Here is a 23793-nt window from a genome sequence, read left to right on the forward strand (position 1 = left end):
GGACCGGCAACCATCCCTCTGCCTGTGAGAGCAGGCTCTCCACCTCCCCAAGAGACAGGATGAGACAGCCCACCTGTGGACAGGGGTGTCGGAAGCGGAGATGCAGATGATGCCCTTGAGGTCGCTGGTGTAGAGTTGGCGAAGGGGGGATTTAAGGAGGCAAGTGGGGCAGCACAGAAAGACTGTTGGACTGGGAGGAGGCGCCAGAGGTCCTGACATTGCCAGAGCCATCAACAGCTAGTTGGAAAATCGTTTGTCATCGGGACCCAAACACCGGATGCTGGGTCAAGCGGCTAGTGTCACCGAAGGAGGCTGCTTGAGTTTCTCAGGATGAAACCAGGCTTTGGGAAGCTAGGAGGCTGGAGAACCAGAGATGAGCATGCCATCAGCAGAGAACTCCCAGGGTGCGTACTCATAACCAGTCGGATGACCCTGTTTCTGTACCTCCTCCTTCGCCGCTGCACTAGTCCAGAAAACTCAGTCAGATCTGAGTAGAGTTTGGCCATGCTTCATTAGAGCAGTGGTCCCCAACATTGGGCCTCCAGGTGTTCTTGGACTTCAGCACCCAGAAATCCTGGTCAGCAGAGGTAGTGGTGAAGGCTTCTGGGAGTTGTAGTCCAAGAACATCTGGAGGCCCAAGGTTGGGGATCACTGCATTAGAGGATTGCTACACCCATGGGGCAGCTGATGCTGGTTGGGAAAACAGAGGCATGGGAGGGGAAGGAGTGTTGGCTACTCACCTCCAGGGACAGATGGTCACCTGTATACAATCACGTGGGAGAACCCTCTTGGGTTTTTTGCAGTTTCTCTGAGCATTGCATGGTCTGACTTTCGGGTGAATTTGCTTGGGCATCCACTCCTTGGAAGATTGGCAACTTTCTTGAATGTTTTCCACTTGTCAATAATCTTCCCCACTATAGAATGATGGACTTTAAATTGTTTGGAAATGGCCTTATAACCCTTTATGTTGATGGGCAGCAACAATTGTGTTGTTCGTGTGTTCCTTCCTTGGCATTGTGTTAACACACACCTGAATGCTCCAGACCAGCAAACGGCTAAAACTTCAGCTGTTTTAGAGGTGGTCACACTTACTGATGATCAGTTCCTCAAAGGCATTTGCTTAGCAGCACCTGGCTGCTATGTAGCCTCGTAATGCCTATGGAAGCACGGGTGTACTTAGTTAGTTACACAGGGCTTCTCAATTTTGGCTTTTATTTCTGTAAAATAAATCATGACATGGTGCAATGTGTCATGTGTTACTGTTCATCTGAGGCTATATTAACCTCATTTTGCGCCCACTAAGAACCAAGTGATTTTATTATGTCCTGATATGTATAACCATAGAATTTTAAAAGGGTGTATTTTCTTTTTCACATGACTGTACAACATCCATGTTCTGGCACTCCATGTCTGGTGAATTTTCAAGGTATTCTAGAAGTGGTAAGAGGAGGCAGAGTTCCACCCGGTGAAATACTTGTGACAAGCTTTTCCCAAAGTCTCCAGGAGTGAAGATAACACCCTGGTGCCCTACAGTTCTTAAGTTTTGTGGTTTGTCCTGTTGACCCTTTAAGTAGCTCCATGGCTCTAATAAAGAGCCCATTTCTGTAAGCACCCATCGTGCTGTTATGGAGGGGTGCACAGGGGGGTACTCGCAAGGTACCCTCCCTCCCTTTCGGGTTTTCTCAGAAAGACAGGGATCACCGTTTCTTCAACAAACCGGAGGAAAACGACAGGAAAGGGAGAAGTATATTATCCCTGTGAGCATGACAGAGCAAGAACGAACACAGCTAATTACCTAATTGGAAATCACCCACCAGAACTAATCGTGTTGATAAGAGCACATTTTCTGGTTCAATCCTGGAAAATCTTTCCATCCTGGAGAGCATATTAATTGTCTTGCTTTGCTGGGTTTGCCAGCTCAACTCTCTTTAGCATGCCCGAGATAATCCAATAGGTAGTTAATATTTTACCTTAGATTTGACTTTTGACTGCACTCAAACCTTTCCTCTAGTTGCTGATAGCTCTTCAGTCGGACAAAGCCTTGGGCTACTCTCTCAGAAATTTCCTATGTGGCTAGGTATTGCTTTGTTTTCCTTTGGACAAGGCACAAGTTAAGTCTTCTTTTAATTGCCCCTTCTTTACAATTTTGTTGTTGTTTAATCATTAAGTCGTGTCCGACTCTTCGTGACCCCACGGACCAGAGCACACCAGGCCCTCCTCTCTTCCACTGCCTCCCGGAGTTGGGTCAAATTCATGTTAGTCACATCGCAGACACTGTCCAGCCATCTCATCCTCTATCGTCCCCTTCTCCTCTTGCCCTCATACTTTCCCAACATCAGGGTCTTTTCCAGGGAATCTTCTCTTCTCATGAGATGGCCAAAGTATTGGAGCCTCAGCTTCAGGATCTGTCCTTTCGGTGAGCACTCAGGGTTGATTTCCTTCAGAACGGATAGGTTTGTTCTCCTTGCAGTCCAGGGGACTCTCAAGAGTCTCCTCTAGCACCACAATTCAAAAACATAAATTCTTTGGTGGTCAGCCTTCTTTATGATCCAGCTCTCACTTCCATACATCCCTACTGGAAAAACCATAGCTTTGACGATGCAGACCTTTGTTGACAAGGTGATGTCTCTGCTTTTTAAGATGCTGTCAAGGTTTGTCATCGCTTTCCTCCCAAGAAGCAGGTGTCTTTTAATTTCGTGGCTGCTGTCACCATCTGCAGTGATCATGGAGCGCAAGAAAGTAAAATCTTTCACTGCCTCCATATCTTCCCCTTCTATTTCTCAGGAGGTAATGGGACCAGTGGCCATGATCTTAGTTTTTTTTATGTTGAGTTTCAGACCATTTTTGCACTCTCCTCTTTCACCCTCATTATGAGGTTCTTTAATTCCTCCTCACTTTCTGCCTTCTTTACAATACATCTTTCTTTATAACACATCTGCAGTTTTCTGCCAGGGACAGTGTAATGTATAGCATTCAATACTTCAGCATTTTTCAGCATCCATGGGCATGTGTGTGCTTTCAAGTATATATCCTGCTATATGTGCATGATAAATGTGTGTATGCACTTTGTTTCTCAAAAGAAAGGAGACTGTTTTTTTGCAGAGGCAATTTGTGCAAATTGCAGAGACCGGGAAAAAAGTGGAGGGAAGACCTTCATGTCTCACTCTTGCTGTGGAGGTGAGGAAATTTGCTGGGTTGGAAAATTCCTCATTCAGATCTCTAATTTCAAGACACCCTAAAGCAGCGGTCCCCAACTTTTTTGGGCTGCGGACCAGCCCAGGAGAGTGACCTCCATGCCCGGAGTGGTGGGGGCATGTCATGCTTGCATCCCCGTGACACCCCCCGTGTGAGCATGACACCCCCCCACATGGGTGTGACACCCCTCCTATGGGCACAGCACAAACCCGCAGGCATGACACGCAACCAGTACGAGCGTGACACTCTCCCCCATGTGCGCAACATGTCCACCGTGTGTGCGTGGGGGCAGAGATCCGTATCCATGGCCCAGTTCCAGCAAGCCCATGGACCGGCATTGGGCTATGGACTGGGGGTTGACAACCCCTGCCCTAAAGCAATGAGGTTGAGGAATTTAATGAATAAATTGAGGAAGAACAACCTTCAGAACACGGCCAAAGAGCCCGAATAACTCCCAACAACCATTAGATCCCGGCCGTGAAAGCCTTCGCGAATACAAATTTAATGAGTCGTTTTCTTGTCCATCATTGTCAGCAATCTATGTGATATGCGATGGACAGCACATAACAAGCACAACACATTGCTCCAGTGGGTCTCCTTTGCTTGGGATTAACAACTGGATTAGTGCAAAGAACTATATGGAGAGCGATCAGGGACTTTGAATTTGCCCATCCCCGTGGGCCACCTGGCTGACATAGTGAGCAGGCACAGTCTTCCACAATTAAGTGAGATGCACTGCAATTCTGTTTCATCCACAACCTAATCGTGGTTATCCACGGAGGATTGGTACCTCTGCGTGGTATGCTGGAAAATGCAGAAGTATCAAAAAAAACCCTATACATTGAATGGCATCTGGCTCCTTCCAGTGGCCAGTTCTGGTAAATACACCCTGGAAATATATATAAATAGGTATTTCTGGAGTCTTTTATTAGTATTTTCAGCCAGCAAATAAATGACTCAGTGGATATTAATCCTGCAGATGGGGGGGGGGGGGACTTGGTTTCCTACTCTATAAAAGCCATTTCTAATTTTGCATCTGTCTGTACAAATGGCTATGTACAGTTTCATGCAAAGCGGTGTCCTTTGGTTTCGGTCCATCTTCTTGGTGATGGGTAAGTGGCCATCCATGGGATGAGGAGCTCCAAGGATGAAGCAACATCTGGTCCATCTTCAGGGCCACTCGAGACATTTTATTGCCCAAGGCAGGGCAGGCACCTCTCACCCGACACGGTCCATAACACCCAAACCCAAACAAGTGATTTTGACATCTAAGACAGGAAATTCCACAAACACCTTATCACCCCTCTGGCAGGGGAAGTACAGTTGCAACCTATTTAACACCGTTATTTGCTGTGCATTCATGGCCCTGAATAATGTGTTTGCCTGTTTACTCTGCCCAACGGTAGGGCCATCCATCTGATTTAAGTGCACTTGCATGCAGGATTTTGAGCCGTACCTCAACACCGAAGACTCCCAACGAAAAATGCAGAACAAAAATGAAAACATGAAACGAAACCTCAAGAGAACAACAAGTCCTCTTATTCTTAATTTTATTTCTACAAAGCAAAATAAATATATTTGTTCTGTCTAAATGAGGTGGTGTTATTTGTATTTCATTTTTAACTCATAGTCTTCTTTGTTTTAAGAGATTTTCCCCCCTCAGCTTAAACGAATATGAAAGTATTTGTACTTAATTTGAGTGCTTTAGTTTCTCTTTGTCAAAAGCATCAATATTCATGAGAACGCCCAGAAGTAAACACATTATTCAGTCAATTTAATTAGTATTTAATTAACAGACATAACTACCGATTATTAAGGGCTGCTACATGCGCCTCAATGTTCCAGCTGCAGTTATTTTGAAGTCCTTTTACTTCCCTGGAATTTCATCAGGAGCTGAGGAGAGAGAATGTATTTTTTTTTCTAGGCTGATTTAGAAATGTATAATTAGTAAGAATTCATTCATTGCCAAAGGTTCAAAACCAGTCTCAAAAGAACTGGTCTCGACACTGGATGTGAATGGGACTGTATAGCACAGGCATTTCAGTACAATAACATTGAACTCCGCCAATTATTCTGTCAATAAAATTTAATTCACCATTATAAAGACATCAGAAATACTCTGGTGTGTGTGTGTGTGTGTGTGTGTGTGTGTGTGTGTGTGTGTGTGTGTGTGTGTGTGTGTGTGTGTGTGTGTGTAGGTGAATAACATTTCTAGACTTCATAATGGAATATTCAGTATTTTAAATTATTTTAGATTAAGTCTTATCTGGATAATTTTCTGTATGCAGACTTATTTTTCACAGGTAGAGATGGAAAAGAAATTTGATGCACTTGCAAGGAAAAAATGTTGTTTTCAGGTAGTTCACCTTGAAATCTGCACATTGCTGAGGTATGCAATGTTTTTCATCAGAGAACGAATACATCCAAAACCCGGTGTGTTGCTGAAGTATGTGTGTGACGGAACATGAGTGTGTTTGAAAACTGCATACAAACATGCTTAAGGCAATGAAGGAAATACATAACAGTGCTCACAAGAGCCTGGAAGCACAAAACTGGAGCATCTTTCTGAAACGTTCTGGCCAGAATCTTCTTGTGCAACTAAGCAAATGGGGTAGCTTTTGGAAGCAACTATGAGGAGTTAAGAACTTATCGTAGATATGATCAGTTGCACACTGAGACATTCAACTCAGTATGCAACTGGTAATGTCTGTGTCGATTTCTTAACTTGAGGCAATATGTCTCGACAAGTTATGATGTGAAGAACGACTAGAAGAACTAGTTCTGTTTAGCTGAATGAAGAGAAGACTAAGGGGAGCCATCTTCCAAGATCTGAAGGGTTGCCCCAGGGAAGAGGGCACTGATTGATTCTCCATCGCATTTGAGGGTAGAAACTCATCAGAGGGAGATCCAACCTGGAAATAAGGAGGAATTTCCTGACGGTGAGAACCGTTAAGCAGTGGTACAGCTTGCCTCCCGATGGGGTGGGTGCCCCATCACTGGAGGTTTTCAAGAAAAGATTGGACAGCCATCTGTCCGGGATGGTATGAGGTCTGGGATGGTATGAGGTCTCCTGCTTTGGGCAGGGGGTTGGACTAGATGACCTCTAAGGTCCCTTCCAACTCTATGACAATTCTATGATGATGACGACGACAATCTTTCCAAATGTACACACACGAGGGTAAGGGAGAGGGGAGGTCCAGTAACCTAATATGGAAAAGAGGATGAGATGGGAAAACGAGAGGAAGGGGGATTCTGAGAAATATCAGAATGAGTCCTAGCAGACAGCTCCATTAGCCATTTACCTCACAATTTATAGTGGATTAGGCACAGATGAATTCAAACTAAAATCAAGTGACTATATCGTGTAGCCTCAACAAGGAGAAACCCTTTGTGGAATCATCTGGTTTGAGTGAGGAATTGACTTCTTTTTAAAATTCAGCTAGCAAGGGTGGCTTAAGTATCCTCCAGGTTGACATTGCTTTTGCCTTCAGCCCTAATATGATCACCATATCTAAAGGCAAAGGGGGTGCTCATGGAGGTATCAGTTCCCGTTCATCATGTGTCTGTTGTCTGAAAATGGGTGCTTGCATAATTTGGGGTTTTGTTGTTTTAAGCAGTGGTTTCCAACCTTGAACTAAAACTCGTAGAAGCCTTCACCACTAGGTGTGCTGGGCAGGATTTCCGGGAGTTGTATTCCAAAAACATCTGGGGACCCAAGGTTGGTAACCACTGTTTTAAATCTTCCAAGGCACCACTGGAACACTGCTTTGTTAGATCACGTAAGAAAATGCATTTTTCTTTTTTAAAAAGTGGACATTGCCAATTAGCACCTTGTCAAAGGCAGCTTCTGCTGCGCCTGCCCAGCTCTCTGCCTCTGGCTTTGCTGATCCCTGTGGATGGTCTGGATGACCACAGAATTTCACCCATGGAAATCCACTTTGAAAAAAAGGGCAGATCCCAGCGGATCTAAGCCTATTTCCCCCACGGTGTCGTTGCACTCTAAGAGTGTGGCTATGCGACACCATTATAGCAGGCTGATACTGTGTTAGCTGTCAGAACTGTGTGCTTGGAATTCTGGGATTCGTAGTGAGCTGGATGAACTCTCTGCGGTCGTGCCAATGAGCACCAGAGCTCATGAGCAGCGGATTCTCAGTGCCTTGTCAAACTACATATCCCATGATTCCATAAGATGGAGCCACAGCAGCTAAAGGGGTAAATTACATTGGTATTAACTGTTTAGGGTCTGTAGATAAGTCCCAACAGATCTCTTTCCATAGAAAATTGTTAGGAAGGCTGATTCTATCTCCAAGACCCAGGTCCCGGATGCCCATGATGCAAGGCCACCAAGAGTTCGCTACTAGCATCGGTTCGCAGAGATTCGTAGGCTCCAGAGCACCATTGGGAGCAAGTTGCATGAATTATCAAGAAAAGCAACTCTTGTTTTCAAAAACTGAAGCTGGATCCAGAATCAAGGTTTGTGGGTGAGGCTCAGGATGTCAGGATGAAGCCCGGCAGCAATCTTGAGACCTAGAGAATGAACCTGAAAATCTGAGTCTCATCGCCAAAGTCTGGAAACGGTACAGCTGAAGAGACACGGACTCCAATAGAGCTGCCCTTTAAAATGTCCTTGTTATCATTTGTACCCACCAAGCTCCCTCCGTAATTTCGGGGAAGAATGTCAAAAAGACGGCAGCACAGTCATAAATAGCTGCTCTCTGATACTCTGTTCTGATGGGGCTTCCCCACCTCCTGCTTCTGGAAGGGAACAGGTTCTCTCTGTCTCGGAAGGCAACGGCAGTCCTTTTTCAATATTTTTCCATCTCCTTCTTGTAAACGTTTTTTGCAGGAAAACCTCCTCACCCTTCGCCCGCTGTCCTTCGCCCGGATAAATTAAACTCTGTTTACAAGACTGTTCTGTGGGTTTTACGGAAAAGCAGGAGTCGGCTCTCGCCGTGATTTCCGCACATGTTTTCATGTCCACCAATAATTTTATAGCTCAGAATGGCTGCAGTGGCTCGTTTGGGAGCGCCACTCAAAAAAACAAACAGACCCCAGCTGGTAGTCAGGGACATAAGCGGGCAAGCCATTGCCTCCGTGTCCATGCTGTGGGTCAACGCTGATAAAAATGTTCTTCTCTGGCTCTTAACTTGCCTTCTCCTTGCAAAGGTAAGGGTGAGGCCAGCTTCAAAAATGGTTCTTCGTGCAGGCATGATACCCACCTGTTCTGACATGAGGCTCATTTTCAAAACAACACAGAGCAAGCATCCTCTGTGATTGCTAACATCGGGTGACAATGTCTTACGCCCATAGCTGCCATCTCAAAGTCACTTCTGGCCCCCTCTGGGATTAGAATTCCTGAAACTTAACCCTCATTCGTTTCAGAGTAGATCTACTCCTGTCCCACCAAGTCATTTTGCAAAGTTCTGGTTGATCCCGTAGGGCAGTGGTCCCCAACCTTGGGCCCCCAGATGTTCTTGGACTCCAACTCCCAGAAGCCTTCACCACCACCTCTGCTGGCCAGGATTTCTGGGAGTTGAAGTCCAAGAACATCTGGAAGCTCAAGGTTGGGGACTGCTGCTATAGGGAGCAGATCGACCTAAGCGCTGTTCCTTTCATCATCATCCAATCCCTGAAAATCAGTTCCCCATGTAGTTACCAAAGAGTGCTCAATGTAGTTTCATATGGAGAACAATACTGAAAATGAAAAAAATATATATGAAAGAGTCCATGAAATGCTTTGATAGCAACATGTGACTTCTTTATCTGCAATCTGAATTGCTATCTCAAGTTTGCACAAGAGAAATGAAGGCTTTCGGAGAAAGTAAACAGAACAGAAGAGGTAGGATTTAAAGCCATTTCTTTCCCCCCAACTACCACCTCCCCTGCTCCCCAGTCCCGCCTGGCAATGCACGCTGTGAAGTAATTAAGAGGAAACAGCTTTTCTACATTTTCGGTGTATTCGTGACACTTCTGCGGGGGTGTTTGCATTGAACGTAGCACCGCGGTCTGAAAGCATGGAGGGATTGTCTACGGAGCTGAAAGGAAATATTGCAACATAGGCCAAGTCTTTTCCAGAAATCTAGTGTTTAGATTTTGAGTGGTGTGCTTTTTTCTTTTAAAGGAACAATGAAATCTGATTACTCAATTCTGGAATGGAACTGTCAATATCCACCTCCCCTGGCATTAATTGACGGAAATGTTCAAGTCGGTGGCTGTCCGTATGTGCCACCTTAAAAACTAAAACGTTTGATTTGGCAAAAACACCACCTGATCATAGAATCACAGAATCATGGAGTGGGACGAGGCTTATGGGGCCATCAAGTCCAACCCACAATAAGTGCAGGAATCCAAATTGATAGATATCTACCAGGTGGTGGTCTAAATTTCTCTTGAATGCCTCAAGCATTGGAGCGCTCACCACCTCCCGAGGTCATGGATTCCATTGTCGTACTACTCTAACAGTTAAGAAGTTTTTCCTGAGATTCCACTGAAACCGGGCTTCCTCTCGCTTGAGCCTATTGTTGTGTGTCCTGCACTCTGGGATGATCGAGAACAGATCCTACTCTATAGGACTACCTTTTTCTTTCTGTGATGAAGGAGTCTACACACACCCAGACACACAAACACTTACGCTGAATCAAACCTTTCAGTCTTTAAAGTGCCTCAAGGTCTCGGCTGTCCGACTGCACGTTGCCACTTTCTTCTGTGGTTCATAAATCCGGTGTTGTGACCATCTTTCTTTCACTGATCCGTACATGACCCCAAGATGGATGATAGTCCCAAATGGCAGCCAAAGTCACAGTCCTCTTCCCTATCCAACCTGGTGGACCCAATGATCTTTAAAAAGCTACTCTTTGGACAGGAGGTCTCCGAATTCCTCGGCCAGCATGGCCGCTGGTCCCCATTCCGGGATCTGTATTAGAAGAAAAGCCACTTCTCCTAACTTTTCGATGCTGCCCTCCTATTTGCTCTCTGAGAGATCATCTCACTTTGCCTTAGGGATATCGGCAAGCCTTTGGGTCCGAGTCCCGAGTTCAAATCCAAGTCTTTGGTCCCAAGTCCCAAGCCTGAGTCTCTATAAAAAACAAGCTTTCCCTCTTGCCCAGAAAAAAAGGAAGAGGTGGATGGGTTGTGAGTTGTGAGTCTATTCCAAGTCATTTAAGTCTGACTCTACAATGACTCGTGCAATTCAAACCCCTGTTCCTGCTTTACCTACAGGTGCAAAGCTTGGCAAACTTCGCTTTCAACTCTCACACGCAGGTGTAAATATGTTCGGTATGTGAGGCTGGAGGATGGTTTTCCTTTGTAAATGGCACAGATGTGGATGCATGAGGCTTAGTGTACAAAGGTGACAATGATCACAGTTATGAGAATAATTACATTGAAAATCTGCGTTTACCCTAGTGTTTTGCTCTCGTCATCCGAGGTGCTTAGAAGAACCTTGATGGCCAAGGTTATTCTAAGTTGATTAACCCCCTGTACATTTAGTGGGGGCTAGTCCTCAAGGGGTGGGTACAGAGTCCACTCCTGCAGTTGGGTTTGTAATCCTACTAGTTCAGTCAAGCTGGCCAGAGTTGATACTGTGCCATCACGAATGTCAACAAATGAGACTTTGTGAAAGCTGCATCTCATTCTCCTCCACCCTTCTTTTCCTCCAGCATCGTGTGCGGTGTTTTGTAGAATAAATCAAGCAAATGATATATTGCAATCTAAATCTAGAGAAGGGCAGAGGGCTAGCTGGAGGAGTAGAGAGACAGCGAGCAAGGGACGTATGCAGGTAAGATGCAGAATGAGGATGTGTGCCTTTAAGATGCTGTTGGAACAGGAATTTTTAGAAAAGAATAATATTCCTTCCTTCAGTGATATCCAATTGCATTTGTCATACGCCTTATAAAGTCACTGAGGAGTAAACATACTTTGCATCAACTGATTATCATGGGTCATTGTAACATTACAGATGTTTAAACTCATAGCCATTATTTACCTGTTAGCACGATGTCTGAAATGACATATAACTCACCCCAGAATTGAATAAACAATGAAAACGTAATTGCCAGTTTATTAGATTATTAAATTGCGGGCACCTGTTTTATGGCACACGGACCCTTCTTGTGCTCAGACTGGCTTGCTATGTCTCCTGAGAGTCTGAATTCAAGTTCTTTCTTCTCTCTTGCACTCTGGAGAGGATTTCTTATGTTGTCAAACCCTGTGGTCCTAGCTTTCAGGAGCTTAATGAAGAGAAGACTGAGGAGAGAGAGCCTTCCAAGATCTGAAGGGTTGCCACGGGGAAGAGGGCATCGATTGATTCTCCCCTGTGCCCAAAGGTAGGACAAGAACCCATAGGTGGAAACCCGTTAGAGGGACACCCAACCTGGAAATAAGGAGGAATTTCCTGACGGTGAGAGAACCATGAAGCAGTGGAACAGCTTGCCTGCTGGTGTTGTGGGTGCCCCATCACTGGAGGTTTTCAAGAAAAATATTGGATAGCCATCTGTCTGGGATGGTTTGAGATCTCCTGCCTCGGGCAGGGGGTTGGACTAGAAGACCTCCAAGGTCCCTTCCAACCCTACAACGAATCTATGACACGATTCTACGATTCTTTCACAAGGCAATTTCCTATGGCTTTAAGCAGCGTGACGGGCACATGCGCAGAATTATACGCAGAGAGTCCTGCCTCCTGAAAATTGCTCATAGAAGTCATTTATTTATTTACATATCTACTCGTTTTTCTTCCCATGTTTCTCCCAGTCCTTGAACCCAAGGGATTCATTCCATGGAGGCACCACGGTGAAGAGGACAGTTTGCAAAACAGGGCTTCCCAATCTTGGGTGCCCATGTGTTCATGGACCGCAACTCCCAGAAATCTTGGCCGGCACAGCTAGTGGCGAAGGTTCCTGGGAGTTTTAGTCCAAGAACATCCAGGCATCCAAGGTTGAGAAGCAATGTGGCAAAAGACACCCCTTGTGTGTAGGCTTTTAAATATCATTGACATGCTGACTAGAGAGCTCATTGGGTTGGAATGCCTGGCTGCTGAGCCAGGGGATGAGAGTCAGAATCCCTCCCTGGAAGAAGAACCGCCCATGATCAATCAGAATATTTATCATCTACAGTGGTGTCCCGCATAGCAACAATAATCCGTTCCAGGAAAATCGTCGCTATACGGAATCGTCGCTATACGGAACAAAAAACCCCATAGGAATGCATTAAACCCCGTTTAATGCGTTCCTATGGGGGAAAACTCACTGCTATGTGGAAATCCTCCATCCGGCCGCCATTTTCACTGCCCAGTAAGCGAGGAAAGGGCACGAAAACACTGCAGGAGGCCATTTTTTGGTGGCCATTTTGGAACCGCCGATCAGCTGTTTTCTAAACATCGCCATGCGATTTTTAGCCATTAAAACCATTGCAAATCGCTTTTGCGATCACAAAATCCACATCGCTATGCGGATTCATTGTTAAACAGGACGCTCGCTATGCGGGGAACCACTGTATTTATTTATTAATTACACTTGTAGGCTGGACACTACTTACTTTGCCAGTTTAAATGCAAAGTAACATATACATAATGTAAATCACAAATAATATCTTTTTTAAAAAAAACAACGACACATATACATGTGTGGCCATAGGCAAGCTTGCAGTGGTCTCAGAGCAGCACTAGAAGAAGAGACCATCCCAATGGGTAGAAAATTCCAGGAGAGTAACCATAAACCAGGATTAGCGATAGACTCACACTGTCAAACTAGTGGTTCATTTTGGTTTGTACTTTGCCCGAATAGGTGTTTGGGACCTCCCAGCCCCGCCTCCCCTGGCAGGCCCCCATTTAGAGGCAGCGCCCTAGCTTCCCTGCTTTGCCTCCTCCAGGCACTGCCTCCGAGTGGGTGCCCAACAGAGGAGGCGGGGCTGGGAAATATTAAGCACCTTTTTGGAGAAAATACGAACGGGTTCGGAGGTTCGTGCCCATCTCTAACCAGGATCGTCATTGAATGTGTTTTTGAGGCTCAAAACATATGAGCGCACAAATAAGTAAAATACACACATGTGTTGTGGTGGGTGGGGGCCACACACACACTCACACTCCCAAATTATAATGAAACCTTGGGCCGGGTGAAAAAAAATTTAAAAACAACCCTCTGTAGATGTTGTTGTGAAGTTTTCGGGCTGTTTGGCTGAGTTCTGGAGGGCAAACAACCCAAAAACCCCACAACAACCGTCGGATCCTGGCCGTGAAAGCCTTCGATAATACAATCTGTAGATACTCTGCCTGGATGTGATGCTGAAATGCTACCTGCTCCCTCTCTCTCTTTTAGAAAAAAAAAGTCCTTTCTGTCTGGCTTGAATGTAAATTATCTGGCTTTATTTTGAGCTTGTTGGTTAAATTGATTTTTTTTTTGGCCTGGCATCATAAATAGCATCAATTTTACGATGTGGTTCCCTCTGACTCAGATAGCTCAAGGTTATAAGTACAGTTCAACATCTAGATGTTTCTTTTCTCAGCCCGTGCAAAATTATATGGCCATAATTTCCTGAGTAATGATGAAGAATGTACTCTTCTATCTATGCCTGAAACTGCAGAACAGCATGAACCCAATTAGTTTTTTGGAATATAAAAGGGTCCTATTTTTTTTTTAATTAAATCAAAACAGAGGGGTTTGTACTAGCATCTGGGAGACAGAGAGCAAAGTGATACATTACGGCAGGAACAATATTTGCAACAGCTGGGTATCAGGACAGAGAAATGCAGAGGAGGGTGTCTGAAATTAAAACTATAATTAGAAAAGTCAAGTCTGGTGGGCAATATAACATTCTGGGAAGCCTATTCAGAGTGAGGTCAGTGCAAGCTTCCGTCACTCTGAAACAGCTTTGTAGCATCATCGTTCCAACATACCAGGCTAGTTGCATGCTGGTGTAGTTTTCTTTTCTGCCTCCATGTTCCCTGGCGGGCTGTGATCCTGTCACAGAAATATCTCTTTTTAAAGAGTTGACAATTCTGCTGCAGAAGGAGGTGAGGTTTACCTACAGATGTGTGTTGTACGTGGACATAAAGCAAGAAAGTAAAGAAGGTGAATGATGAAACTTCACATACATATACTCTAAAATCCTTCATTTCATTTTACTTTTTTTAAAAAAACAAAGTCCAGCACAGCCATTGTGGAAGTTATGGACCTTGGCTAAATAGATTAGGCCAGTGGTTCCCAACCATGGGTCCCCAGACATTCTTGGACCGCAACTCCCAGAAGCCTTCACCATTAGCTGTGCTGGCAAGGGCTTCTGGGAGTTGGAGTCCAAGAGACCCAAGGTTGGGAGCCACTGGGTAAGACTCCCCCAAAGACAGCACTGTGTATGTTGACTAGATGTCAAGGATGCTTGGACAGTGACTCAGAGAACTGATTTTCTTCCTTGTGTCTCCAGATGGGGAGACAAATCTTAGGGTGAACAATAACAGCAAAGGTGAAGCCTTGATTTGGGGGCTTTTAGTAGCTGGGCACCTGTCTCCACCCATCCCAGAATAATTAGGCAATCCAGGCAGGAGACCGGCGGACCCTTCCCTGCCTCCCCTGGCAGCCAACCACTCATCAGCTGCATGGGGAAACTTCACCTCCCGCCTCCTCACCAGAATGGTCAGCTGCCTGGGGAGGCAGGGAAGGCACAACAAAGCATGAAGCACCTATCGCCAACGGCGAGCCTGTGACCCTTCAGATATTGTTTGGAATCTCCCCAACCTCCATCACTTCTGACCGCTAGCCATGCTGGCTGGAGTTGAATGGAGAGTTGAAGACATTGCTAGGTTACGAATCCCTGCCTTACGTAAGTTAATGAAGCATCCTTTTATGCATCAATCTTGAATACACGCCAGATTTCATTTATACAAATGTAAATTCGATCATTACCAGAGGTTGCAACGGAAGACTCATGCTGTGGCCTAGGCAGATGGTTCCTTCAAATATGCAACACATCCCTGAATGCAGAAGGCACCTAATGATCCTAATCAGTGGAAAAGAAAGGGAGGGAGGAAGCCTTCCATACTATGAAGGGACTGAAAGTATCCAAAAGTCTTGATCATGTTTTCCTGCCCTATCGCTATGGCACTGCAGAAATACCCATGGAATCTCTCATTTCCTCCACACACAAACAACTAATTGGATCCCAGGGTGATGAACCTGTGATCTCAAACAGCTGAAGTTCTGAATGTCATTCCTTTCAGCAAAATGATTCCTTCAAAGTACCTGCTGGTTTTGCAATAAGGATAAGGCTGAACTAGCATTGTCATACAGTGTTCTGGTCCATGTCTCAGCTGGGGTGAGAGAGAGAGAGGGCACATCTAGTAACAGGTAAAAGTCTAATGAACAGAGTCCCACCAGAGAGTCAGATAAACTCATAATTTCAACAATCGTAGACCTACAGGGCTGGAAGGGACCCTATGGATCATCAAGTCCAGCCCGTGTCAAGAAGGCCCAGTGGGGAATCGGACTACCAAGCACCTAAGCCACTGAGCTATTGAGCTACCCGGCAGCTAGAGGAGGCCCAAAGGCAAAATCCAGGAGCACTGCAAAAGTCAATCCAGGCCAGCAGTCACCACAAACAAACACAGAGAACCCAAGAACACCATCCCCAGGCAGGAAGGAGAACGGACATTGTCTCCAGCAACTCTATAAGCTGGGGTTGGGTGGATGGAGCCCCAACGCGGAGCTCAGTTGTTGCCATTTTGGCCAGTGAGTAAGGGAGCCAGGGCGGCAGGATTTTTCCACTGAGTTTCGTGGGATATGTTTTCTCTAGGGGAAATGTTATGCTCTTCTCCAGAACAGTCAAATGCTTTGTCTGAGAGATTCAACTTGGGTTCTTGACAGGCATGGGACTCACCAGTTGAGACTACTGGTTGAGTTTGACTCAAGCTGCAGCCACAACTTGACTCAGATTTGACTCTAGGGTTTGGGGCGGGTACTCGGGACTCAGACCCATTTGTCTGAATCGTGGTGTCGGGTCCCTATGGGCCTCCTTACTAGTGCCGCCACACGCCACCACCATTTTCTGAGGCTGCAGGCCCAAGTTTCCTTCCAGAAACTGTCCACACAAGCACTGCCTGATGATCCAGTGCATGCACAGTCGTTGGATCAGAATCCCGAATCCTGAGTCCCAAGCTTTGGGATGGTTGGGCAAGTGACTCGAGACTCAGACTCAAGACTTGGGACTTGGGACTCAGACTCAAGACTTGGGACTTGGGACTCAGACTCAAGACTTGGGACTTGGGACTCAGACTCAAGACTTGGGACTTGGGACTCAGACTCAAGACTTGGGACTTGGGACTCAGACTCAAGACTTGGGACTTGGGACTCAGACTCAAGACTTGGGACTTGGGATTCAGACTCAAGACTTGGGACTTGGGACTCAGACTCAAGACTTGGGACTCAGGTCCCAACATCTCAGGTTCTTGCCTTCAGTCTGCGGTGTTCTCCTCGGCTGAGAGGGGGCCCAGCATCTTCCTTGTGTGATTCGACCTCAGAACCTCTTTCAATTTATGGATTCAGGCCTCTAGCTCCCATGAGACCCAACTCAGGCTCAGAGATATTTATCATCTGAGCAGTCCCCCTCCTGGATCATGAAGGGTCCAAGGTCTGCCTCTCCCTGGACCCAGCATCTCCTCATGTATGTTCATTTGGTGGGCTCTCGTCCATCACTCCTGAAAGATTCGCCCAGCAGAGCCCTGATGGGTGGCATTGTTCAGTGGCTCCCATCTCAGGTCCCCACGTGTTCTTGGACTGCAGTTCCCAGAAATCCTGGCCAGCACAGCTATTGGTGAAGGCTTCTGGGAGTTTTGGTCCAAGAACATCTGGGGACCCGAGGTCGGGAACCACTGGCCTAGATGGTCTTCAAGAAGCAGAATGACTAAGACTCAGCGTAAACTGGCATTGTGATGGCATTACCAATCCCATCGCTTCTTCATAGTGGAAAATAGCCTCGCCGACTCCAGCGGAAAAATATGGGGATTCAGAGATGGCAATGGTGTTTTGAATCTGGACCACTTCTGCCCATGAAGTAATTCACTGTTGGTAGAAATCTAGTGCCAGGTGGAGTATTCTCGGCAGGATCCTTTTCTCTATGGAGGTAACAAACACCCAGATTTTTTTCTCTTCCTGGGTGGAAAAGACATTGAGATCCCATTCAAAAAATTCCCAACTGCTGTGAGATGTTTTTGGTTTGCTTGCTTGCTTGTTTTTTGCACCTGCGTGAGAGTAAAAAGACCAGGGTTTTTTTAAGAAGAAGAAAAAAGATTTATTTATTTTTTGCATTTTGTGTTAGATCTTGTATGACAGACCTTGTGAAACAGGTTTCTGCACCAGCTCTCTTCCTCCACTATGGCCTTTGCACCAGTCGTGTTTGCTAAGTGCGGCGGTGGGAAAATTAACGTCGGCGGCCAAAGGTGGCTCGTAGTATAATTGGCCCGAGTGCCACAAGAGAGCATGGCCTTTGGGAAGCTCAGAAGAGGTTGGCATCCACAAGAGGGAGGACTGCCCTGATTCTCATGGGGCTCTGCTTCTTCTTCTTATGAGACTTTTAAGCAAGGCAGAAATGCTTCTCTCCATTAGTGGAAATTAGATTTTCTTCTGTTTGATGGTGAATTGAGCCAGGGAAGGAACCGTTTGCTTTTTTCAAGGACTGCTCCGTAGGGCACGTAGCTACAAGCTGCAGAAAACGTGGCAGGTGAACTAGCCGACCTGCAGAGGATTTCTGGGGGTTGTAGTCCGAGAACATCAGGGGACCCAAAATTGGTAACCTCTGCTCTACTCCAACAACTTAGATCACTTTCCCTAAACAGCATTCAGAGATATGCTGCTAATCTGGGCCTGGAAGCATTTCCCTGCATCAAATCTCATGTATACCAAGCCTGTCGGGAACAATGGTACTATTTTTGTGTACATATCGGCTAGGTAATAAATTGACAACTGTCCAACCAACTTTCCTTAAACTTACTCAGCAGGTTGAGAAGAAAAAAGAACAATATACTGTACTTTTCCACACTGCACGAGGATAAGCAGAATCGAGAAAAATCACTTTTGTCGGATCACGGCTGATGTTCAATTTCAACTTTAGGCTTCATTATCCCAAAATGGACCAATGGGGGGGGGGGGGAGACTGGGTGGCTCAATGGTTGAAGTCTCTGGCTGCAGAGCCAGAGGTTGGGAGTTTGATTCCCCCCACTGGGGCTTCCTTGACAGGAGCTGGACAGGATGATCTATAGGGTGGGACTCAGTGATCCAGAGGGTCCTTTCCAGCTCTGCAATTCGAAGAGGAGGAGGATGACTGCGGGAGGTGAAAATTCAGTCTCACATCCTGGCGAGAGTGGAAGAGCAAAGCACTCGCAGACGGCTGCGTTGAGAGAAATCCAAGAGAGAACCAAAACTGCATGGCTATCAAGGGAGCCTCGGCGCGTCCGGCATGCGCGAAGCGATTCAGGGGCTAGATTTTTCTTCCTTTCCACTTGGCACAGAAAAAAGTGCAACTTCTGTGGGTTGAACTGCGTTATCGGTGCTGTCCAGAATATACATTATTAGTGGTGCTTCTCTCGATTTTATTAAGAGCTGTGTTTCTTATTCCAGGTTCATAATGTTGCTGCTTTCATGGTTTTTTTAAAAAAATTCCATTTCTCCCATCTTTCTTTTTCAACAACTGCATTATTGTCAGTGTCATTTTGCACAACCTTACTTGAAGAGAGATACCTGGAGTGGACAGAGTGACAAATTTGGACTCTGGAGGCACGGATCTGAATCCTTGCTCAGATGTGGAAACTCACTCGGGAAGCAGAATATTCCTTCAACATCTCGTTTCTTTTGGAAGTCCTATTAAAATCATAGAATCATCAAATAATGAGGTTGGAAGGGGGCTATAAGGCCATTGAGTCCAAACCCCTGCTCAATCCAAAAATGCAAATCAAAGGATATCTGCCAGGTGGTTAAGGTCACTATTCGTTTCAGCATTTAGTCGTTTAGTCGTGTCTGACTCTTCGTGATCCCATGGACCAGAGCACTCCAGGTCCTCCTGTCTTCCACTGCCTCCCAGAGTTGGGTCAAATTCATGTTGGTCGCTTCGGTGACACTGTCCAACCACCTCGTCCCCCGTCGTCCCCTTCTCCTCTTGCCCTCACAGTTTCCTAACACTATTAGTCGGTTTCAACTTGACAGCACAGAACATCCTTGAAGAGAAGGCTGAGAAAAGGAGAAGATGATATGAAATTCCAGATGCTAAGGAAAAACCAGCTTGTTTGAATTGCCCTTTTAAGAAAGAAGAAAGGAAGACCAAACCCATTGCCCTTTTAAGATCTCTCACTCACTCCCTTCCCTGTAGATGCCTTAGGAAGCTGAAATTGGTTCCCCTCACCCAGAAAAGAAGGAGAAAAATAAAACAGAAGCCCTTCTACTTTGCCCCTCCATCAGGACCCCCCAAACTCTGGGGCTCAGTGCGGCTTTACTTTTCAGTTTATGATCTCACTTTATTGTTCGCATTCTTCCAATCACAGACTTGGGGTTTTAATCTGAAGATCTAAAAAACACTGATCCAGATCTGAAGAAGGGGGGGGTGATTCTCAAAAGGGTACGGGGTGGGTTGGACACCAAATGCTGTAAGAGGTTATTGGCATAAACATGTGGGCCGTGGCCAGCTATGATAGGTTTCAATAGGAATGAAGGCAAATGAAGTAGAGGACCGTGAGGAAAATTATCAGAGTTGATGCCCAAGAAAACCAAAACACTGAAATGATTTCACACAGAAAATGATCGAAACTGCTTGTAACACAGGTAGTTTTGTCACCCTCGAGTAAACAAAAGCAAAACGAGACAGCCCATTTCATCTCAGGCAGTAGCCGTTTCAGCCATACCACGGTGACAAATTTCTCTACTGGGGCTGAAGGAATAACTAAGGAGTACAAACTTATATTGTTTCTCAAACCTGTGGATTTGAAAAACAATCCATGACATTTTTGGAAGCCCAGTTGTTCTTTAAGTGGCACTCCTGGTGGTTTTTATTAATGGTTTTGTTTATCTGGCAGGCACTTGAATATGATATCTTGTAGATTCCACAGCATTACAAAACCAATTTCCAATGCAGGCATTTTATCAGGGACTTAAATTACTTCTAAGCCTCCCAGGTCCAAATGCTCTTAACTGCGGCAGAATTCATTTCGAAAGAGGGGAGGTGAAGCTTTCCATCTTACTTACCTTCACTTAAAAGTAGCTCTTTAAAGATCTACCCGACAGCTATAAAATTAAGGATACCACAAGCAGCTTTTAGAAGCACAGACTCAGGACATGACTAGACAGCCCAATTATCCCAGACTAAATCAGTCTGGATCAGGCTAAACAAGGTCACTTTGAAGTGCAGGATATCATTTTGGAGGGTGATCCTTGCATCCAATCATGCAAGGATTGACCACATTGCACCTCAAGCATCCTGGTTTAGCATGATTTAGAGCTCACTGGAACGACAGATCCCGAAGCTGAGGCTCCACACCAGCAATCATTATGTTAGACTGCACAGGGAAGCCACTGAAATCCACAAACATCAGCAGAACTTCAACACAAAAGAAGGAAGTTTGAAACTCAACAAAACTTGGCTCCCAGCACTGAAAAATGCAGCCTGCAAAGGGTTAACAAACTCTACCCAGACACAAGGACCGGTGGTCACTACACACAAAAGACCAACTAACGACACCATCAATCACAGTGACAGATAATCTCTCCTCCTTATCACAACAATACACCCACAACAAAAGCACACTGATCATCGTAATCACTCATCTCCTGAAAAGGACAAAAGCTGATCCCACAGCTATAAATATTCAACTCCCAAACAGACTGCACCAGAGCACAGAGTGCTACCCCGTCCTCTGAAGATGCCGGCCACAGAGACCGGCAAAACGTTAGGAAGAACAACCTTCAGAACACAGCCAAAGAGCCCAAAAAACCCCACAACAACCATTAGATCCCGGCCATGAAAACCTTCGTGAATACATTTATCCAGCAGATCCCTAATAAACCCCTTTAAATGGAAAGAAAACAAGGAAAATCCCCCTCGGCTATCCTCTTCTGTGCTTTGCATAAGCCACTTAACCATCCTGAGAAGCTTCCTCTCCACTTGCATGAAGAGGGGGAAAGAAAGTATTCTATTTCTTTTTAATTGTTGCTAACTGACACAGCGCTGGAACGGATGGACCAGAAGGGTTAAGGGAGACTGGATATTCAGCAATGGAGCAGACGGAACAAGCATGGGCTACACAGGGTTTCTTCAAGAGTAGGTTTTGAAGCCCCCGTTGATCTGGCCTATGGTCTCCGTGCCTTTTGAGGGGGGTCAAAAAACTGCTCCCCTTCAGTCTCCCTCCTTCCCGCAAAACATCTCCAGTCACCACTGGCTTTCTTTTTAAAATCATTTCCAAGCTTGACCCAACTGAACCGCCGGATGGCTTGGTGGTTTAGACACCTGGCTGCAGAGTCTGAGGTTGGGAGTTTGATTCCCCTCTGTGCCTCCTTGACTGGAGTGAATGATCCAAAGGGTCCCTTCCAGTCCTGCAGGTCTAAGATGGTGGTGGTGGTGATGATGATGACTGCTACAGGTGAAAAATGAGTCTCACCTCCTGGCAAGAGTGGAAGAGCACAGCACCAGCTGATCCCTGTGTTGAGGGAAAGTTGAGAGAGAGAAAAAACACTACAAAGCCGTCAAAGGAGCTTTGAAGTGTCCAGCATGAGCTAAGAGATTTAGAGGCTATTTTTTTTTCTTTTCCCCTCGGACACAGAAGGGAGGACATTTAATTAACACATGCCAGTATAACAGACGGTTGCCAAAGGCCTGGACAAAAGCGGACATAAAAGTCAATCAGGCAGAAGTCACACGGGCCAATTTGCTGATGCCGTGGAAAATTTCCGAGTTCCTGCAATCTTCTATTTTTACGTTGTTGATGAGGAAGATGAGTCCAGATGGACAGAAGAGGGAAACGAGAGGATGGATGAGATTTTGATATAAAAATATATTGAATATTAATGTTGTATTGTTAAAAAATGATTTCCTACTTTGTGAAGTAAAGGATTGTTACTTGAGCTACTGTTGTTTTGTTGTTGTTTATTCGTTACGTCGTGTCCGACCCTTTGTGACCCCATGGGCCAGGGGTCACAAAGTACTGGAGCAAGTGGTAACTACATTACCTTTCCACCGTAACAATTAACATTTACTTGTTTTCACAGATTACTCTGGGGAGTTTGTCTATAGGAGCTTTCCATCTTCTGAGCATCTCCATCTCCATAATGCAAAGAGAAGGGAAATCACACTGTTTCAGCAGTTTAATATAGTTCTAACCATCATAGTTCCATCCAACAGAATCCTGAAATGTATAGTTTAGCGAGTTAGTGAAAATTTTGCACTAGAGAGCTTTTGTGTGGTCCCCTAAGGGAAAAATGAGGATTTTTGAGTGCCTCTCTCAAATTCCACATCCTAAAATTTATAGGAAGAAGCCATGGCACCTCCAGGACGACATGTGCATAGTATAGATTCACTCCGGCAGTCTGAAGCAGCACAGCCTAGTAAAAGGATTATGATGAGCTAGATGCCAATAGAGAAATTATGGAACAATTTTGTAATCAGCAAAGGTTTGATGGAAAGCCAGCCGAGAACAATGCTGATTTCATCAAAAGAATGCTGGAAAGAAAAGAAGAGGAGACGATATAAATCATTTGGTTGTTGTGGGTTTTTTGGGCTCTTTGGCCGTGTTCTGGCAGTTGTTCTTCCTAACGTTTCGCCAGTCTCTGTGGCCATGGGCATCTTCAGAGGACAGGGGTAGCACTCTGTGCTCTGGTGCAGTTTGTTTGGGAGTTGAATATTTATAGCTGTGGGATCAGCTTTTGTCCTTTTCAGGAGATGGGTGATTATGGTGATCAGTGTGTTTTTGTTGTGGGTGTATTGTTGTGATAAGGGAGAGAGATTATCTGTCACTGTGATTGATGGGTGTCATTAGTTGGTCTTTTTGTGTGTAGTGACCACCGGTCCTTGTGGCTGGGTAGAGTTCGTTGACCTTTTGCAAGCTGTATTTTTCAGTGCTGGGAGCCAGGCTTTGCTGAGTTTTTAACTTTCTTCTTTTTTGTTGAAGCTTTGCTGGTGTTTGTGGATTTCAACCGCTTCCCTGTGCAGTGTAACGTAATGATTGCTGGTGTTGTCCAGTATTTCAGTATTTTGAAATAGGATTTCATGTCCAGCTTGTTTTAGGGCATGTTCAGCTACTGCCGATTTTTCCAGTTGTTAAGTCTGCAGTGTCTTTCATGTTCTTTGATTCTGGTGTGGATGTTTCATTTTGTGGTTCCAATATATACCTGGCCACAAGTGCAAGGTATCTGGTATACTCCTGCAGTGGTGAGGGGGTCCCTTCTGTCCTTTGCTGACCATAGCATTTGTTGTATTTTTGTGGTGGGCTTTATTTTCTGCTTGGAATTACACTCGCCCTAGTTGCTTCTCCGTTAATGTGGTAAATGTTCACATCGGTATTGGATGAACTTGTCAGAGTCTCTTTTCCCATAACCTTTAAATTTCTTTTTCCCCGAGTTGTTTCCATCCTGTTTCAGAAGA

The sequence above is a fragment of the Pogona vitticeps genome, chromosome 6 (genome assembly GCF_051106095.1).
Source record: "Pogona vitticeps strain Pit_001003342236 chromosome 6, PviZW2.1, whole genome shotgun sequence".
NCBI lineage: Eukaryota > Metazoa > Chordata > Lepidosauria > Squamata > Agamidae > Pogona > Pogona vitticeps.